This window comes from Brassica napus, chromosome C4, assembly GCF_020379485.1.
Source record: "Brassica napus cultivar Da-Ae chromosome C4, Da-Ae, whole genome shotgun sequence".
NCBI classification, from domain to species: domain Eukaryota; kingdom Viridiplantae; phylum Streptophyta; class Magnoliopsida; order Brassicales; family Brassicaceae; genus Brassica; species Brassica napus.
In genome coordinates this window covers 9046310-9074156 of record NC_063447.1, presented here as the reverse complement: position 1 = coordinate 9074156, position 27847 = coordinate 9046310, and the positions used below count along the sequence as shown (strand labels likewise).

General features: G+C 41.9%; 1 long non-coding RNA gene and 2 other non-coding genes across 3 annotated transcripts; 1 reads left to right on the top strand and 2 right to left on the bottom strand.

Annotated features, from left to right (window-relative positions):
* Window positions 1-310: 310 nt before the first annotated feature.
* LOC125586582 lies at window positions 311-417 on the top strand. Its single transcript, XR_007323119.1, has one exon. It is a non-coding gene; the product is annotated as a small nucleolar RNA R71 (small nucleolar RNA).
* A 5960-nt stretch (window positions 418-6377) lies between these two features.
* Window positions 6378-7423, bottom strand: LOC106396964. Its single transcript, XR_001279608.3, has 2 exons — window positions 6763-7423; window positions 6378-6662 (listed from the first exon to the last, which is right to left on the bottom strand). It is a non-coding gene; the product is annotated as an uncharacterized LOC106396964 (long non-coding RNA).
* A 20061-nt stretch (window positions 7424-27484) lies between these two features.
* Window positions 27485-27591, bottom strand: LOC125586519. Its single transcript, XR_007323051.1, has one exon. It is a non-coding gene; the product is annotated as a small nucleolar RNA R71 (small nucleolar RNA).
* Window positions 27592-27847: the final 256 nt, after the last annotated feature.

Here is a 27847-nt window from a genome sequence, read left to right as displayed (position 1 = left end):
AACAGGTGGTGTATCTTGGCTTGGGTTACCAACAAAGTGCAGCTGCTCTTGTGTGGCTTTATCAGCAAGAAGGATGTCTATCTTATCCTGTAGAGCTTTCAACTCCTTCCTCGTCTGCTTATCATCTGTTCGACTGCTTCTGTCGTGGTCTCCACTGTAGACTGCATCACTCTTTACCATGTTGTCAACCAGCTCCTCTGCATCTTCCTCAGTTCTCCCCAAGAAGAACCCATTGCTAGCTGTATCCAGTCTGGCCCTGTACTTAGGAAGAGCACCACGGTAGAATGTGCTCAGCAAGCTCTCCTTAGAGAAACCATGGTGTGGGCATTGAGCTTGGTAGCCCTTGAATCTCTCCCAGGCTTCACTGAATCCTTCCAAGTTCTTCTGTTGGAAACTGGAGATCTCATTTCTCAGCTTAGCAGTTCTTGAGGATGAGAAGAATTTCTCCAAGAATGCTCTCTTGCACTCATCCCAAGTGGTGATAGAGTGGCTGGGTAGAGACTTCTCCCACTGACGTGCCTTATCCCCCAAAGAGAAAGGGAATAGCTTGAGCTTTAAGGCATCTTCGGACACACCATTGGTTTTTGACAATCCACAGTAGCTGTCGAACCTGTCCAAGTGATCGAATGGGTCCTCTAAAGCCAAGCCATGATATTTGTTGTTCTCGATCACGTTGAGGAGTCCTGACTTGACCTCAAAGTTGTTGGCTGCCACAGCCGGTGCTCGGATTCCTAGTCTATGACCAAGAATGTTGGGCCGGTCATAAGTACCAATGGGTCGAGCTGCCCGCGGTTGGTGTTCTGCCCCTTGCGGTGGATCTGCCATATCAATATCCAATCTCTGCAAGTGGGCTTGTTGTTCTTCTTCTCTTCTAGCTCTAGCACACTCCCTCTCGAAAGCTCTGATGTCTGCTACTATTGGAACTAGGTTTGATGGACCCCTGCTCCTCAAGTTCATACACCTGAAAGTTAAAGGTAGGTGAAGAAGAAGAATCAGTAACAAAAGAAAATAAAAATGACTTAGTCTCAAGTAAGTGACTAAATCTCAATGTTCAAATCTACTCAGAATTTGGCAACGACGTCAATTTGATGTTAGGAGTTTTCAAGGCTCCTAAGACAAATGTTGTAGTATAGTGGTAAGTATTCCCGCCTGTCACGCGGGTGACCCGGGTTCGATCCCCGGCAACGGCGCTAATTTGATGTTAGGAGTTTTCAAGGCTCCTAAGAAAAATGTTGTAGTATAGTGATTGTCGAACCAGTTCTGAGGGATATCAAAGCACTGAGAATGCAAGTACTCACTTAATCTAAGTGCAACCAATGATTTAGATGAGTTTTAAACTACTACTAATACTAGAAAGTAATAACAAAATGATACTTTCTTGACTAAGGGAAAAGAGAACTCATGGGCATAGGGATTAGACCTTGGGTGATCAAGTATCGAACTAAGGATGGCAAATGATCAATCAAACTATCAACCTTAAGCCTAGACACAATTCTAAGCAAGCTCTATGTCTAGATAAATGCTCATTTGCTAACATATCTCAAACATCAAATGTCTTTGGTTGAATAATATGAAAGCAATCATTACTAACAAGTCTATTAGCTATCTTAGCACCTTTAACAACAAATGTCTTTGGCAAAGTATACTAAAAGCCTAGGAGAGTTGTCTCAGGCATTTCATCAAACACCTTTCGGGTGGGAAATGCCTATTGATCAACTTTTGAGTGGCCAACTCAGAAGATGCATTAGGAGTACTCTACTAGCAAGGAACAAGAATGATCTACACTAAAACATCCTAGAACTAACCTAATCACCCTTAATCTCCCTAACCCATGAATTCAAAAGGTGATTACTCACTAATCTCCATGATTCCTCTTAAACCCATATTGGATTTCAGATTAATCATGTAGAGAAATATATAAGAAATCAACAAGAACACAAGAACATAACAATCAAAATCCAAGAGATGAACTTCTCAAGAGAGTTTTTGTGTATTTCTCAATAGATCAAAAGATAATCTCTCTGGTGGCTACCAAAGATGTTTAAAACATAGGTTTTAGAAATGTAAAACGTCCAAAATAAATTGCAAAAAGGTCCTTGAGAAGTCATGATTTTCGGCAGCAAAATAACGCGGAGCGACTTGCAGGTGTCGCTCCGGAAGGTCGCTCCAGGGCCGATTTTTGGTGTCTCCGGGCGAGAGGTCCCGAGCGACTTTGGTGTGTCGCTCCAACGGGTCGCTCTGGATCGGGAGCGACCTTGATAGGTCGCTCTGAGAGGTCGCTCCAGGGTCATCTAAGACTGTTCGGAGTGACGAGAACGCGAGCGAATTCATGGCGTCGCTTTAGGAGGTCGCTCCGAGAGGTGTGTGAGATGCGAGCGACCTCGGCGCGTCGCTCCGGGCAAGTCGCTTCACGGGGTGAGTATGGCGAGCGACTTCACGGGGTCGCTCCAGCTAGGTCGCTCTGAGAGGTGCTTTGGAGTGACCTCATGACGTCGCTGCGGAACCTCGCTCCCCTGCTCTGCTCGTCCAATGATCACATATATCACCTCCTTTGAGCTCCAAATGCATCCAAATAGCCCCAAGAACTCCATGTGGCACTCCAACACCTGATAGAGACTCATGTACGCAAAATGTAACCTAAACATGACTAAATCCTAGTCTATATGATCAAAATGCACATGGATGAATGGATAAGATAATGGAAATATGCAATATATCAGCGGGCTTATCTGTTGAAGCCTGAGCAGTGATCCATTCCTTCGCTGCGGCGATGGCCTTGCTAAGAACCTCTGTCGGCTCCGTGTGTCTTGTTTCAAAGATGAGAAAGTTCCTTGCGGTCCAGATAAACCATACAATCCAAGGAAACAAGTTGACCTCGGTTCCAATTGGGGGGAGGTTTAAACGGTGGCGGGATCTGTCGAGTTCCTCCGCAAAGTTTGAAGCCTGCAGGGGTAGGAAGGGAGATGACCATGGAACCAGGTTCCATACTTGTTGTGCGAACTCGCAATGGAAGAAGAGATGCAAGGTAGTCTCCTATTCTCCGCATCTAATACAATTTCTTTTAGAGAGTAGGCCTTTTTTTTGTAGACATTCCCCTGTAGGTAGTGCGTTCTGGATGATTTTCCATAAGAAGGCTTGTATTTTTGGAAGCGCTTGTGTGTTCCAAACTGATCGATACCAATTGAAACCTGCAGGTAAACTAGCATTGAGGTTTTGGAGAGCTCCCTCCCTTGGCAGAGACATGTAGCCTGATTTTGCTGTGTATGAGCAGGAGGAGTGTAGGAGCCATGCATACGAGTTTTCAGCTCCAGTTGTGCTTAGATGCAATAAGAGTATTTCATCCAGTAATGTTGGGAACTGCTTCTCGAGGGCGGTTCTATTCCAGATGCATGTTTCCCGGGTTAGGACATCCGCTACAACCAGATCTTTATCATCTAAAGTCAGAGGCCCCTCTACTTCTTTGGGAGATGAAGTTGATAGCCACGGGTCATGCCAAAGCTTTGTGGAGTCTCCGTTGCCGATGACTTTCCCCAGGTGCTGGATCAGGACGTCTCTACCATCCAAAACCCCACGCCATCCATGTGAAGCTGAAGCGCTACATGTGGTTTTGAGGAAAGCTTTGTTGTGGCAATATTTTCCCAAGAGAGTTCTAGCCAGGAGACAATCAGGCTTGGTAAGTATACGCCACGCTAATTTCCCCAGTAATGCTCTATTGAGTTGTTGGATATCTCTGAAGCCTAGACCCCCCATGTTTTTAGGTTTTGTCAATTTATCCCAAGATACCCAGCAAATTCCTTTCTTTGTTTCGCTTGGATCCCACCAGAACCTTGTTAACGTTGATTTAATGCGTTTGCAGAGGCTTCAGGGTAGTTCGAAGCACGTCATCGCAAAGGTTGGCATTGAAGAGAGGATCGATTTTAGCATAGTCAGTTTGCCAGCTTGAGATATTTGTCTAGAGGCTAAGCTGATTGCTTTTTGTTTGATTCGGTCTACGATAGAGGCTAAGAGATCATTTTTGTTCCTGCCAAAGTGCTCCGAGAGCCCAAGGTATTTGCCTACTCTACCCTCTTTCTCAATGCCCATGGCCTCCTTTATACGCAGTTTTTATTCAGGAGTTGTTTTTTTCTGAGAAGGTGATAGACGATTTACTTGCATTAATCATGTGGCCCGATGCTCTCTCATAATCATTTAAAATTGTTTTGAGTGTTGAGCAGCTGTTAGGGTCCGAGCGGACGAAAAACATGGTGTCATCAGCAACTAGGAGGTGGTTGATTCCAGCCCTATCCAGCTGTGCTTTCCTACACATTTCGGAGAGAACCTCTCCACAGAGGATGAACAAATAAGGAGAGAGTGGATCACCTTGGCGTATCCCGCGAGAAGGTATAACTGAACCCAACACTTCCTCATTTATTAAGAAAGAGTAAGAGACTGTAGAGATGCATTGCATTAGCCAGGTTATGTAGTCTTGATGGAAACCCATTCTGGAAAGAACCTTATGGAGAAAATCTATTCTAGTCTGTCATAAGCTTTGCTAATATCAGTTTTAACTGCCATAGAACAGTTCTTCTTTGCGCCAGAAGTTTTTAGGTAGTGTAGAACTCCGTGTGTGATAAGTACGTTATCTGAGATTTCCCTCCCTGTGATGAAAGCAGATTGGTTCTCCGAAACAACCATTTCTAGGACTTGTTTGAGTCTGAGGGAGAAGATCTTAGAGATCACCTTGTAATAGACATTGCATAGAGCTATAGGTCGGTAGTCCATTACTTTCATAGGGCTCGAGATCTTGGGGATCAGCCTCATATGTGTGGCGTTGACGGAGCTAGGATGCGAGCCTGATCTAAAATAGTTTTAAATTTCGTTGATGATTACAGGAGAGACGGTTTCCCAATTGGATTGGAAAAAACTTGCTGAAAAGCCGTCTAGACCCGGAGCCTTTCAGTGAATTACAAAGAGGGCGTCCTTTATCTCTAGGGTTGAGGGTATGGTAAAGAGTTTTTCATTCATATTCTCCGAGACACAAGGATGGATTGCTTGATTTACAATTTTATCACAAACAAGGTTAGAAGAGGTGAAGATGTCTTGGAAGTAGCTTGATATTTGTTCCAAGATTTGCTCTTTCTGATAGACAGCGTCTCCCTCCTGGTTCCCTAAAACTGTAAGTCGGTTTCGAGATCTCCTCCCTCTTGTAGATGCATGAAAGAAGCCAGTATTTTTATCTCCTAGTGTTAACCGTAGTTGTCTGCTTGTTTGTTTCCAGAATTCCTCCTCCATTTTGTACGCTAGTAACAGTTCCTTATTAAGGGAGGAGATAAGAAGGCCGTTCGCTGTGGTTTGCATCATCTCTTCGTCGAGGGACAGTTTGAGAGATTCAATCTCTTTCCGGCTGTTGACATAATGGTCTCTACTCTATTTGGTGATTGCTTTTGTGCAGTTTGCTATGCGCGTTGCCACTGGTAGGTTGTGTCCTTTGTTCCAGGCTACTTCAATCAACTGAGTTATCTCTGGATTGTATCTTAACCTTCGGTCGTATCTAAAGATCCGTTTTGGTTTGCAATGTGTAGGATCCAGGATTGAGAGGAGAGGTCTATGATAAGATCCTTCGAAACCAAGGTAATTGCAACGTGCAGTGGGGAAGAGGTCTGACCATTGACTGTTGGAGATAGCGCGGTCGAGCGTACAGTGGACCACATGTTCATGTCTTTTTCCCCTCTAGGAGAAGAAGTTCCCAGTATGTTGTAGATCAAACAGATCAGAGGATGAGAGGAAGCTTCAAAAGGGTACAAACGAGTTTTCAGTTCTGGTTTGTCCACCTTCCTTCTCTTAGTTGTTAACTATCTCGTTAAAATCTCCGGTTAGGAACCATGGGAAATCTCTGGTTAGCGCAATGTCTGAGAGTTGGTTCCATACTCCTTGTCTATTTGGAACATCATGAGCTCCATAAACAAAGTTGCCAAAGAAAATGTTGTTTTTGAATCTTATACTTGCATCAATCACTACAAGAAAATCTATTTTTTAGCTATAATTTTTTTTTGTAGCTAATGTTAAGTTTTCGTGGCTATTTCATTAATAGCCGCAAATAGCCACGAAAGAAAATTTGTAGCGTCGGGCTTGTGGTTATCGATTAAGTGTGGCTATTCGTGGCAACTTTTCTACGATAGAACCGCAACGTTATTTTGTGGCTAATTGCCACAGATAGTAAGAAATATATTTGTGGCTATGTTAACCACAGCTTACAACATACTAAGTCTAGCCATACAATTTTTTGTAATATTATTTTGAGCAAATATATGGATATTAATTTGTGATATAATACATTTTAAACTAATTTTTCATTATACAATTTTGTAATATATATATATATATATATATCAGCAATATCTAGACAAAAGAAATTGTTTTATTTTATAAACAATGGTATTTATGGTTTACAAATGATATCTGGTTTACAAATTGTTTTAAAGATAACCTAAATCTATGTCTTGGATAGTCTCTAGCGCCACCACGAGTATGGCTGGAGCTGAAGGGCCGTCGTGTTGCTCGGTTTCCCTAAGCGCGCCGTCGCGCTCGTACACCATCACACATTCACACTATGTCACGCCGTAGTCTTTTTCTTCTTGTTCCTCCTCTTCCACCTTCTGCTTCTCCTTCTTCAATTCTTCATCCTGAGAAAAAGTAAACAAAGACAAAGACCTTAGAGATACTGGCTTAGTCAGTTCATGGCAAGAGACAGAGAAGAGGGTTAAGCAAGCCTCTTGGTCTTACCTACAGGCAACAGCGCGAAGTCTATCGGATGACTCGCCTGGATCTCAATTCCTCCGCCGCATATGGCACCGCTTCTCCGCCGGAATCCAGTTCTTGAGACGTATGTTTGACTGGATTCTCCAATTAATCCAGTTCTTGAAACGTTGGATTGCTGGAGTTAAATACTACTGTTTGTATACAATAATCATTCTCTAATTAATCTCCACTCGTCCATTTGTGTTTGAGAGAGGAAGAGAAAGAAACAATTGAATTAGAGATATCTTCTGTTTGCAGAAGAAATGAAAGAGGAGAAAGAAGAAAGAATATGTCGGAGGAGAGAGGAGAGAAAACCAAAGAATTTTTGACCCTTAGATTAAAATGAAATTAATGGCTGAGATGGCAATCTTGGTAGTCCTGGATTAGCCAATGAAGAAAAAGGGTGGAGATTTGAAATATTGAACCATTAGATTAATGTAATCAATGGTGGAGATAGCAAGCCTTCAATATTATATTAGCCACTAAGAAATTAAAAAAAACTAATAGATTTTTATTATGCTTTATGGACATTTAATTTTTTTTTTATATATATATATATATATATATAAGTAAAATACCTTAAAATTTTATTATATTTCATACAATACTATTTACTTTACTATTAACACTATATATTTTAGTTTTATGATTTATTATTTAATTTCAATATTTAAAAGTTTAATGGTTGGATTTATAGTGTAGTTAGGGTTTAGAGTTTAAGGTATAATGGTATATGACTAAAGGGTTTAGGTTTAAAGTCTCAAAATTTAGGACTGGTAAGTTATAACATTTGTAGGTTTTTATTTAAAGTAGTCTAAAGTTAAGCCATGAACATGTGTAATTTAGAGTTTGAGACTTACGAAAGAGTTAGATCGTTTAGCTTAAAATTTAAAGTTATTATTTAAACTTTTTTATAAACTTATTAACTTTTTAATAAGAGTTAGATCTTAAATATAGCTATATTATAAATATTACTTTGTTATATAATACGTATTATCCAAGAAACATTGATCTTATTTCATACAAACATATAGAATTGATCAATATATGTTTTCATAGCTCATTCAAGAACAATTGTATTTTTGTTTATTTTTAGGGATGTGGGATTTAAGATTTAAATTTTATTATTAAAGATTAAAGGTTTGGGGTTATAATATATGGTTATAGTTTGAGATATAGTTAGGGTTCAAAGTGTGATAGAAATTTATTTTATTTAAAATTCATTATATGTGTTAAATTTTCTTTTGACATATTACTATAATTTACTTTAAAAAGTTTAGGATTTAAGATTTTAATTTACTAAAAATTATGGTTTAGGGTATAGTTAGGGATTACAATTTTCTACGAATAGCTACAAAACATGTTGTGGTTATATATTTCTGCGAAAATCTTTGTGGCTAACAGTTGGTTTTGATTTCTACGATTTATTTTGTAGCTAATTGTAATTCAATTTCTTCAAATATCCACAAATTATATTTTGTAGCTATTTAGCCACAAAAATCCACCAAGTAGCTACAAACTATACCTTTTTTAAAAATGTGGCTATTTTGTAGCAATTTGTGGTAAAAAAGCAGCCGCGAATGTTCCTTTGTAGCTAATTTGTAAGTAAAGACAATTTTTCTAGTAGTGAATGAAGTTGTCGTTTGCTGACAGTATTTGGATGTTTATATCTTTGTTCCAGAGCAAACACTGACCTCCTCCGCTTGCGCTATGTGGAGGTACTAAGAACTGGGAGTAAATGTTTGAGTCGTTTAGTTCCTTTGTTACCATCTCGTCCAGATTCTTTGTTTCCTGGAAGAAGAGAATATCAGGGGAGTAGCATTTCTGCAGCTCCTTAATTTACTGGGTTGTAATGGGATTCCCCAAACCATTACAATTCCAGCTCAGGATCGCTAAGGAAGAGGAAGGTCTCGGGTGTGAAAATCCGACGAGGATCTCACCGCCTAGGGTGCCCTGGGAAGATCTGGTCTCTCCGCTGCCTCCGCAGTGGCGGAGGCCCGTGACGCAGCTCTACGTGATGGAGTTTCATTTGAGGATTAGCCAGTGGCTCTTGCAGGTCTGGGGCTTATCAAAGACTGGAGGCGTTTACTAGCTGATGCACCCACATTCTTCCTGAGAGCAGGTGAGGGAGTACCCCTTTTTGTAGTGCGGCCCCTTTTCCTCGTTTGAATTGAGACTGTTGGTTCTTCTGTTGTAGGAGGGAGGGGTTCCTCCTCTGTGGTGTTGAGGAGTTGGAGTTGAAGTGAGTCACAAGCAGTTGTGGCCGAGGCAATAATTCTGGTTGTTCTCTCCTCCATTTATCCAAGCGCATCTCCTTGTAACACTCTTTGGCGTCTGGCAGCACTTTCTACAGGATCATCGCAGTTCATGCATTGAAGAGTGACCTCATGAAGATCATTCATTGCCTCTTCAGTAGTTGGGATAAGGGGGAGCTGTTGGAAATCACATTCTAATAAGTTGCGCTCTAAGGGTCTGGGAGACGCTTGAAGAGATGTTAGGGGATCTTGTCTCATTGCCCATGAGGATGGTGGTGTGTTCCTGATAGGGGAACAAAAGGTTTGGGATTTTTCTCTCCAGGTCAACTGAGAGGGTCTCTGTGGGGGGGGGGGGGGGGGGGGGGGGGGGGCAGGTCCACATGGGTCCTGTGAGGTGAGGCATTTCTATCCAGATTTACTGTGGACCGGGCGTCAGCGTGAGCGGAGTTTCTTGGAGGTTCCTCTGGAATCCTTGTATACGAAGAAGTAATTTTGTTCCGCAGGGGCTTTACTTGATAGCGTGAGGACGAGATTCTTTCACCAAAAGGCCTTCTGTGGCGATCAAGTCTGTCTCTGTAGGAGCTCTCTTTGTGGGTTTTGCTCTGTGTTCGAAGATCAGCAGTGTGGTCTGTTGTGTGAAACTGGTGCAGCGACACTGCGTTTGAAGACTGAGTTTGATTCAGTTTTTCTCCATATACCCTAGCTACTTTAGTAGGTGAGCTCCTTACTGGGGTGTTGGGGGGGAGCCGGGGGGCAGTCAAGGGGCAGTTAGTGGCTAGGTGTATAAGGGATTTGCAGAAAAACCCTTCGTAGTCAAGCGTGACAAGGACTTCTCCTCCAGATGCGAACTCCACAATAGTATCTTATGCTAGGGGTTCGAGCCCGTTAAGAGAAACTCTGATTCGAGCTAAAGTCTTTGAGATTTCATAGGAGTCAAGGGTTCCAAGATCCTGTCCTATATTGTATATGACATGCTCATGCCAGAAGTGTAGCGGGAGTCCTTGTAGGCGAATCCAAGAGAGGATTTGCGACGGGAAGGTTGAGGAGATAACAGGTTACCATCTTTGAATGATGACCATCCAATTGTTGAAGTGGTAAGGTCTGTTGTGAAGGACGCTTTGGATGTTGTCATCTCTTTCTAGTCTAAACTGGAAGCAGTCTAGGCCCAGATCTGCACCTGTGGCTTTTCCTTTGAGCGTCCAGCGTTGAAGGAGCTCCTTGATGAACTGGGTGATGGGTTGTTCTCTGGGGCAGGTGAATCTCCCTATGAGAGTGAGGGTGTTTTCTTTTATCAGTTTGGAGTTATCAAATTCCGGGGCTCTGACTCTTTTTCGATTTGGGGGGAAGTAGATCTGTTCCTACTTTCTTTCTTTTCTCAGCTGGTGTGAATCTTCTTGAAGACATCGGTGAAAAATGAGGAAGGAGGGGGAGGGGGGTTGTTGGTGGAGGTGTGGGTGTTGCGTCGGTTGCAATGCGTCGAGAGTGGAGAGAAATGTGTTAGTCTGTGAGAAAGATAGGTTGGTCAGACCAAAAAACCTAGCAATAGAGAAGTAAATATGTCGACTCTATTTGAAGGCCAAGCTTGGTCTGATAAGGTTGTAGTCTTCACAGTGCTTGGAGATGGTTCCATGGCAGCGACGATTATCTGGAGGGGTAGTCCGGTGGGAAAGCGGCGGCGGAAAATGGACCCTTCGACGGAGTCGGGGGTGGAATCCGGTGTAGACAGTCTCAAGGCGCGAAGAAACTGATGGGTAATACTAAAAAGGGTAAAGATTTGAATCTAGGCTCGTAAACGTCAGTGGGTAAAAGTCAAAAGAAGAAAGTCAAACGCTGAAGAAAGAGACATGACGTCTCTAGTCTAGAGGGTAAAGAACGTTCTCGAGAAATGTGCATGGGAGAGAAATCTATTTGTATATTTGGAACCCTAATAGACGTGTAGAGCGTAGAATCTCATACGCTCTATCTTTATGTGTATTTTTGCTTTGCTGTACTCATTTTGATTCCCTTTTCGCAGTTATTGTGTTCCCGTTTATGATCCCAATATCATATTTTATCACAATACTAAATATCTATCTTCTAATATACAAAGGTTATATATATGATGCATATATACGACGTATACGACTAAAATCTTCATTTTAAGCTATGACTTAAAGCTTTACTTTTCAAGTAATATACTTTAAAATAATACCGTATCATATAAAAATATTAATTTGAATCGCAATTCCGTTAGAATAAGGCAACCATTATTGAATAGTGATGATCAATCAGAAATGATCCGGGCCAGTTTAAAAGCTGACGTCTCTTGGATCCGATTCCATGTATTAGTAAATGTAGCTATTTTGAACTATTCGATTTCCAATTTTGATTCAAAGATTGACCAAAACAACTACGAAAATCCATATCTAATTCTCATAAAAAGTTTAAAATTTATAGACGAAAATATCATTTTCTACTAATCAACAATATGGTGTGTTAATGTTCAAAAAAAAAACTATATGGTGTGTGTTCTGCAGTTTTTGTATCTAAACAAAAACGTCTTCTAACAGAGTTCCGAAGATCCAGTATCGGAAATAATTGTTATGTATGTAGTCCCCCATAAGCTTCACTAGAATAGATCAACTACATTATGTGACTAGTTAATAAAGCATTTTAGACAATCCTCCAATAATTTCAGTTAGTTCTTAACTTTTGTTTGATTTTACAACCAATCAACCAATTTTCTAAATGAAAGCAAAACCAATTTTCTAAATGAAAGCAAAAACATTTGTTTTGTTTTCGAATTTGTAAGTAAGAAGTTCAAAATTTTATGCATAAGTACTGTTTTATATTGTAACTATCGAAAACAACTCATAATATTGAGAATAACATTTTCAGTATACGTTACATCCTTAGAATTTCCTAGCGTTAGCTAATAAGTAATTCTTAGAGCCTCAGTATTCATATAGTCATTAACCAAAATATCTCATGATAAAATATTATATAATATAATACTAATTTAAATAAATATGGACCAATGACAAGCAAACAAAGCTTACACGAGTTTCTCAAAATTTCGAGTTTGTTAAATGAGAGATTTTCTCCAATTTTTTTCATCATTTTTTTATATTTTATTCTTATTTTATTATTAATTTTAGTTTTGAAAAATTCTTCTAGAGCATGAGCACCGTTGAGGTACTCTAAAAAATATCTGAGATAATTTAATATTAATATCTGTATAATAGTTGAACTTTTTAATTATAATTTAGAAACAAGAAGAAGACGATGTTGGGATCGAAAACGGTTACGACGAAGTTAAAGTCCAAATCTCCGCAAAAATCAGCGTGAACATTTTTTACGAAAGTTATTCTTCGTAAAAAATCTTTACAAAGAGCCTTGCGGTAATATCTTGTTCTAATCTCGATCGAACCAAATACCGATTGTCCCAAGGCAACAGACACGAATTCAAACCGGCCACAGACAAGCTCGAGTATGACAATCGGATCACGCACAAGACAAGCTTGGTCGCTACATAGCGACCGAGCTCGAGCCAAAGCTCTGTCATTACGTAGCGACCGAGCACGCACACAAAGCTCGGTCGCTACGTAGCGACCGAGCACACACATGGATCGGTCGCTACGTAGCGACCGAGCCGCGTATGTTACGTAGCGACCGAACTCTCCCAAAACGTCGATACGACATGAATCCATGCATTCTCGTCTACTCTTTAATGCTATCTCCTAAAGGCCATGGCTAAATCATTCTTTGTTTCTCATCACTCGAAGTCATCAGTCAAACTTTACGATAAAAACCGTGGGAAGTTTGTTTTTATCGAAGAAACCGTAATAAACGTTTCGAGTCGAAGACGGCCCAAAGAGACCTAAAACACAATTCGAAGCCCACTTACGATTTCTTAACCAAAAATTCATAAGCCGTATGACGGTTTATGCTTGGTTCGTAAGACAAGAGAAATGTCAAGTTTCCGCGGATAAATGTGAAGTTTCCAAAGATAATCACGAAGATCGGGAAAATCGGAATATCTCCATTTTTGAGTTATGACGGCTTAAGGGCAGAAAGGAGAAAGCGCAAACTGACCTATGAGCAAGTATATAAGGAGTCCTAGGCGAGAGGCAAAAGGGGATTCGACACACAACAAAACTTAGCACTTAGAGCAATTTAGGCAATTTTCCGTTTTTGTTATCCGAGCTGCGACTCAATCATGTTTAGCAGCTTTAGGGTTTTAGAACTAGAAATTTCGCCGACAGCTCTCGTAGCCCAGGCTCTTACCTTGTTGTAACGCTCAAACGCGAATTCGGAATAAGATATGTCTTTGCTCTCTTTTCGATTTCTTATCTTTTATCGTCTTTATTTCGTGTTCTGATTGGTTGGCGCGTGGTATTAGCAGATATCCGGGACCTCTGGGAAAGTAGCTCTGGGAAACTAGGGTTCTCCTACTTTCCTTATTTAAACGGAAATCGACAGTGCGAATTTCGGTTCCCACAGTTTGGCGCTAGAAGGAGGGGGGCACAAATCAATCTAACTCTCAGCCACAAGACGCTGAACCAGACATGTCAACTGACAACACGAATAACATGCAAACTCCTCTCAACGGAGAAAGCAACGACGATCAAAACACTCCAATAGCAGCCGTCTCCGCGGCCAACGTAACTGCCAACGCCGCGACGCTCGAGAAGTTCAAAAAGATGTTCTCTGCCTACGAAAAGAGGTCGGGAGAACATGACAAACTCATGGATACCTTGACGAAAATGGTCGAAACCTTAACGGCAAGGACCCGTGCAGTCCTCCCCCGCGGATCGACGAAAATCCGCTGAAGAAAACTCGACTTCGCATCCCCACTCGACAGGCCTGGAACATCGCGAGAACGTTCTTCGGGACAGAACCCCAGCGAAACATCCCCTGCCGAGAAACAGAACTCTTAAAATCCTCTACCTCCTACAAAAGACACAGAGGTCGATGAAGTCGAGCATGTCGACTTGGATCCTAGCAACGTCTCCAACGATACCGAGGGGGGCGCTGACAGACATCCAAGAAGAACCAGAAGCCGATCGGCTTGGGAAGCCTCCCCGTTCGATAAACCAATGACGGAAGAGGAGGAAAACCTCTACTGGGTCGAGCAGGAGGAGCTGGCCGAGAAACAGGCCGATATTACTCGCATCAAACGCCGACAAGCTCGGAAATCTGCTGGCGAGAAATCGGACATACGCGACCTTCGCGACTACATAACCAAAACTGCAGCGGAAGTAAGGGCCGTAAAATCCCAGATCCATCACGCTACCAGCACTGGCCCATATATCGAAAGACTGCTCGAGGGGGCTCGGAAGACACCCTTCACCGCTCGCATCTTTGATACGAGGGTATCTGACCCAGGAAAAATCAAAGTACCAAAGTACGACTGATTCTAAAGCGTCCCTTCAGTCTTTCCACATCACGATGGGAAGGGCCAGACTGAAGGATAGCGAAACGGATGCCGGCTACTGCTGTCTGTTCGTACAAAATCTGGAAGGAGCGGCACTCGAATGGTTTGCACGCCTTAAGGCAAACTCCATCGGAAGTTTCCGACAGCTCACGTCGGAATTTCTCAAACAATACTCTATGTTCATAGATAGGAAAACATCCGATGTCGACCTCTGGAGTCTGTCCCAGAGGGAAAACGAATCCCTCTGCGAGCTCATGAGTCGGTTCAAGCTGGTTATGTCAAGGGTTAGCGGGATAAGCGACAAGGTGGCCATAGACGCGCTCAGAAAACGGTCTGGTACAAGTCAAAATTCAGAAAATGGATAACCCTCGACAAACCACGGATGATCAAAGACGCCCTCCACAAGGCAACAGACTACATCGTAATCGAGGAGGAAACGAAAATTTTGTCGCAAAAGCATAAACCGACAAAGCCATCCTCGAAAGATGTAGACCAAAGGACGAAAAAGAAAAGCTCTCGTAACGATAAGTACGTCCATCACGAGGGGAATAACTCCAAGGGGCGCATAACTACGCGATCAATTCAGATCAAGGGCTAACCACATGTAATACATGGACTCGCAATCAAGGATATGACGAAAACACCTTCTGCGAGTTCCACTGACCCGAGGACACTCCACGACTAACTGCAAAGTCATGGGAGCGTGGTTGGCCGCAAAGCTACTAGCTGGAGAGCTCTCCGAAGTAACCAGCGTAAAAGATCTCATCTTCGAGACCAATCACCCTCCAAACACGGACATGAATCCGCCCGCGGAGAATTTCCCCTCAAAGAAACCAATCAGAGGATAAACGCGGAAGAAGACCGGACGACAAAGGAAACGATAACAATCATCGCAGAGTCAACATGATCATCGGAGGATCGCAATATTGCAACGACACGGTCTCCGCCATCAAGGCTTACCAGCGAAAGGCCGAATGAAGTGCAAACTGGCCTACAAGGTCTCCTCCCCGAGATGCTCAAAGCAACTCGATAACTTTCACGAGAGACAAAGCCGGCGGAATCGATCAACCTCACTGTGATCCACTCGTCATAGATCTTGTCATACGAGATCTTAAAGTCGCGAGAGTCCTCATCGACACGGGAAGTACGGTTAATGTTATCTTCCGTGACACTCTCAAACGGATGAACATCGAACTCGGAGAAGTTACCCCAACGCCAAAACCACTGACGGGTTTTTCAGGCGAAGTATCGATGACTCTCGGATCGATCCAGCTACCAGTCATGGCCAAGGAAATCATAAAGATCATCGATTTTGTGGTGGTCGATCATCCTGCCATCTACAACGTGATCATGGAAACCCCATGGCTTAACGCCATGAAAGCCGTTCAGTCTACATATCACCTCGGCGTCAAATTCCCGACCCAGAGGGGGATCGCAGCCATCTGGGGTTGTCAGAAACAGTCGCGGCTTTGCTTTCTCGCAGAGCATAAGTTAAGACAAATCACGACTACCGCGATGGCAACTCGCAAACGCACAAAGTTAGCTCAGCCTTCGGCCGAAAACACTTCAAAGAAAGACGATTCGACATCATCTGCTGAAGTGAACGCTTCGGACATCGAAACTCAGCACGATTCCGAAGTCAACGGTATGACTCAACCAGAAAACCCAGACAAAAACGTCGACCCTGCCACAGTTATCCACGATTAAGGCGGTCAGCACGACAACAACCGCCTAGTAAGAACACTCGCGGCATAAAACAGAACTACGAGATGGCTTGATCCTTGAAAGAGGTACGTAAGCAGCTCGTCGAAAGACGAGTTCAGCTATCCCCCTCTCTAAAATGGGGGGGGGGGGAGTGGGTACGTATACTCGTATACTCCCACGTTTTAAAAGATGCATCATTGTAATCGAGCTTCTTAAAACGTTTACTACAATACGCATTTTTTTGAATTCTTACGCTTCAGCTACGTAAAAAGTCTAAGGACACGCTTAAAAATAAAATTCTACAAACATTTGACTCTTGTCAGCGGCCTTATCTGGCCCAAATCACAAAGCCTTCATCCTTCAACACCCAAAACATATGTATAGTCTTCAGAACTACAGCGAGACGCCGCCAAGTTAAATTCGAAACTCTGCAAACAACTGTTCGAACGCGACCATGAAATTTCAACGAATATTTATACTCCGCTCGTCGATTGGCCCCGACGAACACACCAGCCGTCTTAAACAAACGCAACCTGATCATTCTTCTGATCCTCGAACATCCAACACAAGGATAATAGCGCGCTACAAAAAAATTCCAAAATTTTGGTCTAGCACTTCCAGTTGGCTTAAAAATTGTCTCTCGATAGATGCTCGACTCATGCCATACAAGTCGTATAAGCCGATGACCTATCGCAGACTTTAAATCGGTATGAATCAGGTTAAAATCGCAACAGGAAAATCGACAGCCGGCTAGTCACCGCATAAAACCTTAAAACCGAAAGTAAACCTAGGTCTTGCCCTAAACCCAGCACACTGGTCTCTAACATCTCAAGACATGATATCTAAAAATGATACGAGATCCTAAACCATGTCTCTCCGTCCATATCTTTACGTTCACGAAAATTTCGTAAAAGTAAACAAGCGACTTTTACAAAAATTCACATCTCAAGCGAACCATCAGATTCAACATTTCGTTAGAAGTAAATATGAGACGACAACTCATATTTATTTCACATACTCAGAACAAGGTACTTCGATAAATATTCATCATATATATAAAACCGCAGAGCGGTAGGGATTCAAAGCCACCAACGACCAGTCCTGATAAAAACAAAGCGGCCAAAAAGGGCCACACAAAATCTCAGCATAGAGGCCACACTCGGCCAGAAACAGATAATAAAGGCCACATGGCCATAAACACAAGATAAGGGGAAGTCGCTCCCCGACAAATACCAACTTCGATACTCACAAATCAAAGTTAAAATTCGCGGACAAGGAAGCTCCGAATGCATCCGCGGGATAGTTCACTTCCTCATCGTCACCAGAAACCTCAGCCGCGACCTCCTCCGTATCTGGAGAAACCGGGATGGGATCCCAGAATCCCTGGATCCTCCCATCGTTCGGGGGAATAAGCGCCTCAGCGTGGGCATGGTCCTTCATGCCATCTTTCATGTCCCTCATCTCCTCCTCAAAAATGAAGTCGTCCGCCTACGTCTTCCAAAGGGTACCAACTGAGCCGCGGCACTCGCGAAAATCGCCCATCAAGGAATAAGCATCCTTGAGGTTTCCATACTCAGTCTTGAACTGAGAGGCACTGTTTCTCATCACTTCAACGATCTCTCTCCTACCCTCCTTTCCGCTCGACGGACATCCTTCTTGTGGTCCCTAGCGAGTTTCGAATCTCGCTCCAAAATCTCGTTTTGCATACAACAAATGCCCATTTCCGCTTTCTCCGCCTTGAAGCGATAAACCATGGCCTCCCTATGGCTCGCCTCAAGAGCTGAGCCGAGCATGTTCAGACCCTGCAAAAATGACCAACGCGTTAAAAAAAATGAAATGGCGCATGATCCTATCCGCAAAATTTCTAAAAAAAAGAGAGCAACTAACCCCATTGATTATACGAGATCCTTCCGCGACTATCTTAGACCTTCCCAATTCATCCACTGATGAGGGAGGATCGAAACTCGAGGGTAGACCGGCAAAGAAATCATCAAAATCTGGGATAGGCGCCTCGCTCGTACCGCTACTGTCACCATAATCAAGGTCCAGATCCCATCCTGGAAGAATATAATCATCTACGGAAAAGTTTATATCGCCGAGGTCAATGCCTTTGCCCTTCCAAGACCTTATGTTTGTCTCCTCCTCGGGATCGTCGCAAGGAGCAGGACCATCAGACCCAGAATCACTGTCCGTTTCCACGCCCCCTTCGAAATCGGAACAAACGAGCCTCAACGCCTTGCGAACTCTCTTCGGCGTAAAGGACGTCTAGAAAAACGGTCCGTTCCTGAGGAGATCCCTCATTTCGACCGTGTCCTCAGGGAATGGAGGGAGCGGGTTGATGAAGGGACCGTCATTCGGTTTACTCCGGAACAACGGAATGCAACTCTCCTCGACGGATGCATCACTTATACGGACGAAGAAGAAGAACTTCTTCCACAAGTTAAAGTTGGAGGTAAACCCCTTGATCACCGACATATGGTTCCAAGGGACCAATCGGTAATTGTCCGGCTTTGAGACGAGCTACAGCCTAAAGAGCGCTTCGAAGTGGTCGGTGGTAAGGGAGAGACCATGCTCATAACTCAGGATCACGACGCCAATGAGATGCTGGAGGCTGGTAGGATTCAACTAGCTTATCGATACCTCAAAACGATCAAGAACACGAACGATGACTTCAGGAATCGGGAACCACAAACGGCAGCGCACCCGAATGACTCGTAACAAGTGAAATAACCGTCCAGAGGACTATCGGCGCTTTCCCCACGACGAGGAATTCGAAATTCCACCGTCTCTAGAATTCGGTAGAACGACCGGACGGTCTGAAGAAAGTCACTAGTGCTTCTGCTCGGTGCACCCCTTTCGACCGAACGATGGCTCATGACAGGGAATGACTTCTCGATAGAAAGTCACTAGTGCTTCTGTCCACCACGCCACATTTTTGGCTGGATCTATCTAGTGAGGAACGAACTCGACCTTCGGTACAAGAATCTCGTCATGAACACCTTCAGACGAGAAACCGCGAGAGGTACCTCTTTTCGACGTCTTCTTTTTGCTAGACATCTTGTAAAATTCATAAAAACAAGAAGAAAGAGAGAAAGAGGAAGAGGGAAATATTTTTCTTTTCAAACAACTTCTTATGAGAATGAGCAAGTGAAAATGATGAGGAAAATTACCTTCCTTCTTATAGGCATAAGAAATTATTATTTTCCTGCGGACTTTTGGATATAAACTTCGCCCAAATACGCCAATCTTGTCTAACTCACCATACCGCACGCTAGAATCTCGTCGGAAATCCACGATTATAGCGGGATGGGGGGGGCTAACTATTGGGGTCGGAAACGGTTACGACGAAGTTAATGTCCAAATCTCCGTAAATATCAGCGTGAGCATTTTTTACGAAATTTATTCTTCGTAAAAAATCTTTACAAAGAGCCTTGCGGTAAAATCTTGTTCTAATCTCGATCGAACCAAATACCGATTGTCCCAAGGCAACAGACACGTATCAAAACCGGCCACGGGCAAGCTCGAGTATGGCAATCGGACCACGCACAAGCCAAGCTCGGTCGCTACGTAGCAGCCAAGCTCGAGCCAAAGCTCGGTCGCTACGTAGCGACCGAGCACGTACGCGACTCGGTCTTTACGTAGCGAACGAACTCTCCCAAAATGTCAATACGACACGAATCTATGCATTCTTGTCTACTCTTTAATGCTATCTCCCGAAGGCCATGGCTAAATCATTCTTTGTTTCTCATCACTCGAAGTCATCAGTCAAACTTTACGATAAAAACCGCGGAAAGTTTGTTTTTATCGAAGAAACTGTAATAAACGTTTCGAGTCGAAGACGGCCCAAAGAGACCTAAAACACAACTCGAAGCCCACTTACGATTTCTTAACCAAAAACCCATAAGCCGTATGACGGTTTATGCTTGGTTCGTAAGGCAAGTGAATTGTCAAGTTTCCGCGGATAAATGTGAAGTTTCCGAAGATAATCACGAAGATCGGGAAAACGGAATATATCCATTTTTGATCTATGACGGCTTAAGGGCAGAATGGGGAAAGCGTAAACCGATCTAGGAGCAAGTATATAAGGAGTCCTAGGCGAGAGGCAAAGAGGGATTCAACACACAGCAAAACTTAGCACTTAAAGCAATTTAGACAATTTTCTGTTTTTGTTATTCGAGCTGCGATTCAATCAGGTTTAGTAGCTCTAGGGTTTTAGAACTAAGAATCTTGCCGACAGCTCTCGTAGCGCAGACTCTTACCTTGTTGTAACGTTCAAACGCAAATTCGGAATAAGATCTACTTTGCTTTCTTTTCGATTTCTTATATTTTATCGTTTTTATTTCATGTTCTGATTGATTGCGTGTGGTTTTAGCAGATATCCGGGACCTCTGGGAAACTAAGGTTCTTCTACTTTCTTTATTTAAACGGAAATCGACAATGTGAATTTCGGTTCTCACAGATGAATCAATGATAGAGCGACAGTTGGAAATGCAGTCTCTCCACTAATTTGTTTAGTCCTAACAAAGAATTGTTTCTCACCCGGTCACGTTCTTTTTTTTTCTTTCTATTTTCTTAATGATCACAGACTGCTTAAGAGAGTATCGTTGTGGATAAGCTTAGATACTATAGATAAAAACTTTTGGGTAAACGACCTATTTACCCACCAGAAATATCATATATTAAGAAATCCACACAATCTTTCATGCTCGTCTTAATTACACACATTTTAAGTATATAAACTTATTTACTCCTATTTTCAATGATCGAATCCCAAATCCACATATTGTAATAGATGAGAACTAAAACCGACACTGAGTTGGTTTAGATTGGTTTACTATTTCTCAATTTTAGTTTTAACCTGTTTTTTTAACCAATTAGTATTAGACCAGTTAATACACTTTTAAACCTAGTTTTAAATTAAATTAACTCAATTTAATCAGATTAAATTTCAAAAATACCAAACCATAATTAACCATGTCTTCCGTAACCCGACCCGATCTCCATCTTCTTCACCGACCATATCAATATAAAAATAAAAAACTAATATGTCAACTCCAGTCCTTAATTAAATCTGTCTTCAGAAACGTCTTGGTTGAGTGAAACAGAGGATTTGACATGGAGTCTATTTTTCCGACGAGCACTGGTTATGATCAATCGCGACATAAACGGAAGAAGAAACAGCCGTCACCACCACCGTCTCAATCGTCAGTTCAGTTACGAAGATCAGAGAAGAAACAACATATCTACTCTACCAACATCATTCAACCTCTAAGAGAACTCAGGATTAGTGCCGCCGCAGATACATAGCATCCCCACCTCCTCGCAGCAGAGGTATAGTCGTACGCTTGTGAAAAAGGCTCTGCAACATTCAAATTTCTGATTTTTTTTTTAATTTTCCTCCTGTTTGGTTAATTCATTTCATGTATACAATTTCATTTAATAAAGCTTGTTGTTAAAAAATGGCGACGATGAGAGGAAGAAGAAAATGAAATTGGGTGATTTATGAATTGAATTTTGGTTTGGTTTGGTTTGGTTTTATTCTGATGGTTCTCTTTGGATTTGGGCTATTAATTTAGTTTGGTATTCAGTTTATGATGTAAACCAAGAAAACCAACGGTTACGTGGATTCGGGTTTCGATCTTTGAAAATGGAGGTAAATAAGTTTATATACTTAAAATGTGTGCAATTAGGACGAGCATGAAAGATAGTGAATATTTGTTATTATATGATAATTCTGGTAGGGAAATAGGTCGTTTCCCCGGAACTTTTAAAGAGCATCATTATTGTTGAGTATTTTTTTGAACAACTTCATTGTTATAACAAAAAAACGAAATATAAAAAACAAAAACAAGAATAGGAGAAAATACAAGCTTTCACACAGCCACTTAAATGTTGACTAGTTTTTATTGGTCCTTTTTTTTGTCAACAGTTTTTATTTGTCCAGCTTTTTCTCCTTTACCATCTTGTATTTAGTTCAATTTCTATTAAGAAAAACTGATTTTGAGAGTTTTTTTAATGCTGTTGCTCTTATGTTTTAGTATGTTTGACCATTAAAATGGCCTTTGTTACGCCGTTTATATTTGGAACCAGCCAAAAAATAGCGCCTTCGACTCAATTATTATTATTTTGTTTGGTCAACGCCTTTTGCTGCAATTCACATTGAACTTATTAAGCATTTCGGTTAAAAGTACGTTACATTTACATTGATCATTATAATATCTGATAAAATAAATTATACTATAACGCATCAAAATTTAAACCTGCAGTGACAAAAAGATTTGCGATAGAAGTAGCTAGACTATGGCCACATGCCACTACGTACACCTACGTCTAAGTATTTGTACAGTGTTCATGTACATTTGTGTACATATACACGTACGGTATTTGTAGACTTGATTATGAAACTTATGTAATAATTAAAATTAGACAAAGAATCCAAGTTTGATTTGGTAGGTATCTGACACACCTGGATTTAATATAGTAACAATATATTTGTAAGAAAAGAATGAGATGTCTATGCAAGTTCATTGCACTTAGATGCAAGATTGCTTTTAAATACAGAGAATTATGGCAAGAATAATGGACGAATTATACTGACACAAATCAGATGTCTTAAACAAATGCTGTGATTAAGTGTGTAATTAACTTGATAGTCAATAAACTTAATAAGTAATACACTCCACTCCATATGGACATACGAATGTTATTATATATTATCTTGACAAATATATTAGCGTTGCTGTGGACAAGAATTAAGTACCCAACTTAAACAGCAGCATGAGATTTTTTAGACCAAACCTTTTGTCCGATTAATAAATGGACCCTAACTTAGGCCTGTTAAATATAGTCTCCAAATTTATGAAAACATCTAGAAAATAAAGTTTATATGTAGGAGCCCGATTAAAGTTTATATAATTCAAAATGGCAACATGTGAATAGTTACTACAAAATCTAATGGAAAGACTAACCGATCGAATAGGAAAAATAAGACTTTGTAACAGAAAAAAGTAGGTTTGTGCATATAGACCGAGGACCAAAAATTAAATCAGAACCAAACCAGAAAAACTGAACCAATGTTTATAAATTATCGAGCTATTCCTATATTTCTAGGACCAACTTTTTTTTTTTTTTTGGGTCAAAGGTTTACTTCACGATTAATTAAACGGTTATACAATGTTTTGCATGCTAAGGCCTACTAGAGCGTTCTTAGCGAGACTATCAACCACAGAGTTTACTGAACGTGGAATTACAACAAAAGATATGGTTGAGAAGAGAGAAATAAGATGACTAATTTCTTGGAGAAGTCTCGCTATCTCATTCAGAACCGTCCCTGATCGCAGGGCAGAAATGAGGACACATGAGTCCGACATGATCTTGGTGCTTGAGAGTGTCGAGCTGTTGGCTACCTTTAGTGCTTCACGAATGGCCAGAGCTTCCGCAGTTAATGCAGACCCAACATACCGGCGAGCTGCAGCTCCTTTGATTTCCAACTTGGCTTTCTTATCCTGTATACACCAACCAAAACCAGCACATTTAGAGAGCGCATTCCATGCTCCATCAACCGAGCACGTCGGGAGCATCGAATCAGATTGTCCCAATGGACTCTGCCTAGGCTTTTCTACAACTACAAGCTTCTTCTTTGCACCTTCCCACTCCTTTGCATCTCTAACAGTTTTAGAGAGCGTTTCCTCCGCTGTATAGATTTTATCCTCAAAAATTCGTTTGTTCCTTATTGTCCAAAGGTTCCAAGGGATCCAGTGGGACAGCGGAGAACAAGTTAAACCCGACGGGGAAAGATTGAGGATTTTATGTGTTTGTGCTAGGAGGTGTTGCAGTGGGTTCAGTGGCATCACTTGAGGAGACTCAAGATAAATAGGAGCTAAATCCCAAACTCTTTGGGCAAATGGGCAGTGTAAGAACACATGCTCGATAGTTTCCAAGCCTCCACAAACCTTACATGAAGGCTCCACTTCCATACATCTACGAATCAGAAGGTCTGCCACCGGGAGTGCGTTGTTAAGCACCCGCCAGAGGAAGTGTTTGATTTTGCTCTCTGTGTCCAGCTTCCATACATGCTTCATCCAGTCAAACCCATACGGGTTAGGTATTTGAACATGGGGGCCATTTTATAGCCTGTCTTGGTTGAGTAGCAACCGTTGGTTTCTCCCAGCCAGACTTGCCTATCAGGTGGTTTTAAGGCACTAGGGATGAACTGTCTAATAATCTCCTCATAATGAGGTAAGTGGAGCCTTATAAGAGGTAAGTTCCAGTCATTTGAGTCAGGTAGTAGCAGGTCTTTCACTTTAAGATCTTGGTTCGCGAGCGTTGGTGGTCCTATAGGTGTCAGGGGTTGAGAAGTGGAGAGCCAAGCGTCAGACCAGACATTGATACTAGCCCCGTTACCCACCAAAAACCCAAGACCTTTTTCTAGAATTGCCTTCCCTGCCATGATTCCTATCCAGCCATGTGACGAAGTGATATCTTGCACATTTGCATTGTTTTAACTCTTCATTCTTGTATGTTTTGATCATTTAGATTAGGGATTATGCATTTTATTTTTCTTTTTGCATTGCATAAGTCTTTATCAGGTGTTGGAGTGTCCATTGGAGTTCTTGGAGTTACTTGTAAGCATTTGGGATCAAAAAGGGAGTGGGAAGTGTTGTTTAAGCGAGTAGAGCACCGGAGCGGGCAATGGGAGCGACCTACGACACCCGTTCCAGACGAAACGAAGCCAGCGCGACCTCTTGCACCGGGGTTCGGTACCCGCTCCGAACCAACACCCCGTCGACAACTCTTGAGAGTCGGAGCGACCAAGACAGAGCGAGGTCTGCAGCCCGCACGCAAAAAAAGAAGAAGTGAAGTCGGCATCTGGAGCGACGTCCCGCAGCGGGGTGAGGCACCCGCTCCGAGATCAACCTCTCGTCGACAACTTTCGAGAAGTGGAGCAACCATAGGGAGCGAGGTCCGCAACCCACGCGCAAAACGAAGGAACGAAGCTGACATCTGGAGTGACGTCCTGCAGCGGGGTGAAGCACCCGCTCTGGAAGCAGAGCGACCTGACCTACCCGCGCGCGTTTCTCTTCTTTTGATTGAAAATTTATGTTTTATTTGGGCATTTCAGGTTGTTGACTGAGCCCATTAGGTTTTAGAAGTCATATAAATACTCTCTAAACCTAATATGAGGATCTAATGTTGTTTTTCTATCTAATCACAACGAACCTTTAGGTAAAAGATCTAATCTTGATCATTATCTTGTGTGATTTCTTAGTTATATTGATCACCAATCATGATTAACACCAAATCATCATTGATTCTTGGGTTTCTCATGAAGATTAGTGAGTAGTCATCTTTGAATTTATGGGTTAGGGAGACTAAGGGTGATTAGTATAGATCCATCTTGTTCCTTGCTAGTAGAGTGCTTTATTGCAATTTTAGAGTTGGCCTCGCTAAAGTTGAGCTCTAGGCATTTCATACCCAAAAGGTGTTTGATGAAATGTCTGAACCAACTCTCCTAAGCTTTTAACATTCTTTACCAAAGAGATTTGATGTTAAAGCGACCATAGGGAGCGAGGTCCGCAACCCGCGCGCAAACCAAAGGAACGAAGCTGACATCTGGAGCGACGTCCCGCAGCGGGGTGAAGCACCCGCTCTGGAAGCAGAGCGACCTGGCGGAGCAACCTGACCTACCCGCGCGTGTTCCTCTTCTTCTGATCGAAAATTTATGTTTTATTTGGGCCTTTCCGGTTGTTGACTGAGCCCATTAGGTTTTAGAAGTCATATAAATACTCTCTAAACCTAATATGAGGATCTAATCTTGTTTTTCTATCTAATCACAAAGAACCTTTAGGTAAAAGATCTAATCTTGATCATTATCATTGCTTAGTTATATTGATCATCAATCATGATTAACACCAAAAAATCATTGATTCTTGGGTTTATCATGAAGATTAGTGAGTAGTCATCTTTGGATTCATGGGTTAGAGAGACTCAGGGTGATTAAGCTAGATCTAAGGTGTTTTAGTATAGATCCATCGTGTTCCTTGCTAGTAGAGTGCTTTATTACAATTTTAGAGTTGACCTCTCCAAAGTTGAGCTCTAGGCATTTCATACCCGAAAGGTGTTTGATGAAATGCCTGAACCAACTCTCCTAAGCTTTTAACATTTTTTACCAAAGAGATTTGATGTTAAAGGTGTTAAGATGGGTAATGGACTTGAAATTAATGATTGCTTAGATAATATTCAACCAAAGAAATTTGATGCTTGAGTTATCTTAGTCAATGAGCATTCATCTAGAGATAGAGTTTGTTTAGGATTGTGTCTAGGTCTAAGGTTGATAGATTGATTGAAAGGTACCACCTTTAGATTGAAACTTGATCACCCAAGGTTAATTCCCTTATCCCATGAGTTCTTCCATTTCATAAGAAAGGAAAGCTTTGTTCTTTATTGCATTTTAGTAGTATTCTAGCTCAAAAATCATCTTACCAATTGATAGAATTTAGATTAAGCATGGTCTTGCATTCCCTTTGCTTTAGAACCACTTAGAACTGGTTTGACATCCTTTATACTATAACATTTGATTAAGAGCCTTGAAAACTCTTAACATCAAATTGGCGCCGTTGCCAAATTCTAAGTTGATTGTGACATTGGGATTTTGTCACTTGCTTGAGACTAAATCAATTTTTGTTTAATTGTGTTATTGCTTCTCCTTCTTCTTCTCCCTTTGCATTTCAGGTATATGATCACAAGAAGCAGAGGTACAACAAACCTAGTTCCAAGAGTGGAAGACATTAGAGCACTTGAGAGGGAGATTGCAAGACAGAGAAGAGAAGTAGAGCAACATGCTCACTTGCAAAAGTTGGAGTTTGATATGGAGAATCTGCCTAAAGATGGTGATGCCCTAGGGGGCATTGATCCAAGAGCTGATCACCTTAGACCACAGCGCCAGCCACAACATACACCGCGCCAAGCTCGTGCCATTGGAGGCTATGATCAACCTCACATTAATGGTCATAGGTTGGGAATCAGAGCACCACCAGTAGAAAACAATAACTTTGAGATCAAGTCAGGACTTCTCAACACCATAGAGAACAACAAGTATCATGGCCTTGCTGCTGAAGACCTTTTTGATCACTTGTACAAGTTTGATAAATATTGTGGCTTGTCCAAGACAAATGGTGTTTCTGAAGATGCTTTCAAGTTGAAGCTGTTCCCTTTCTCTTTGAGAGACAAGGCACACCAGTGGGAGAAGACTCTCCCAAGTGACACTTTCACTACTTGGGAAGAGTGTAAGAGGGCTTTCATAGACAAGTTCTTCTCTACTTCAAGAACAACTAAGATCAGGAATGAAATCTCTGGGTTTCAACAGAAAGGTCTAAAGAGCTTCAATGAAGCATGGGAGAGGTTCAAGGGCTACTGTTCTCAATGCCCTCATCATGGTTTCAGCAAGGAGAGTTTGCTTAGCACCTTCTATAGAGGAGCTCTACCATAGTGCAGAAACATGCTTGATACTGCCAGCAATGGTTTCTTCTTGGGAAAAACTGAGGAAGAGGCAGAGGAACTGGTAGAGAACATGGCCAAGAGTGACTCAGTCTACAATGAGGAGCATGATAGGATCAACAGAAGTGATGATCAGCAGACCACGAAAGATATCAAGTCCTTGTAAGAGAAGATGGATTTACTTCTTTCCAACCAAGCT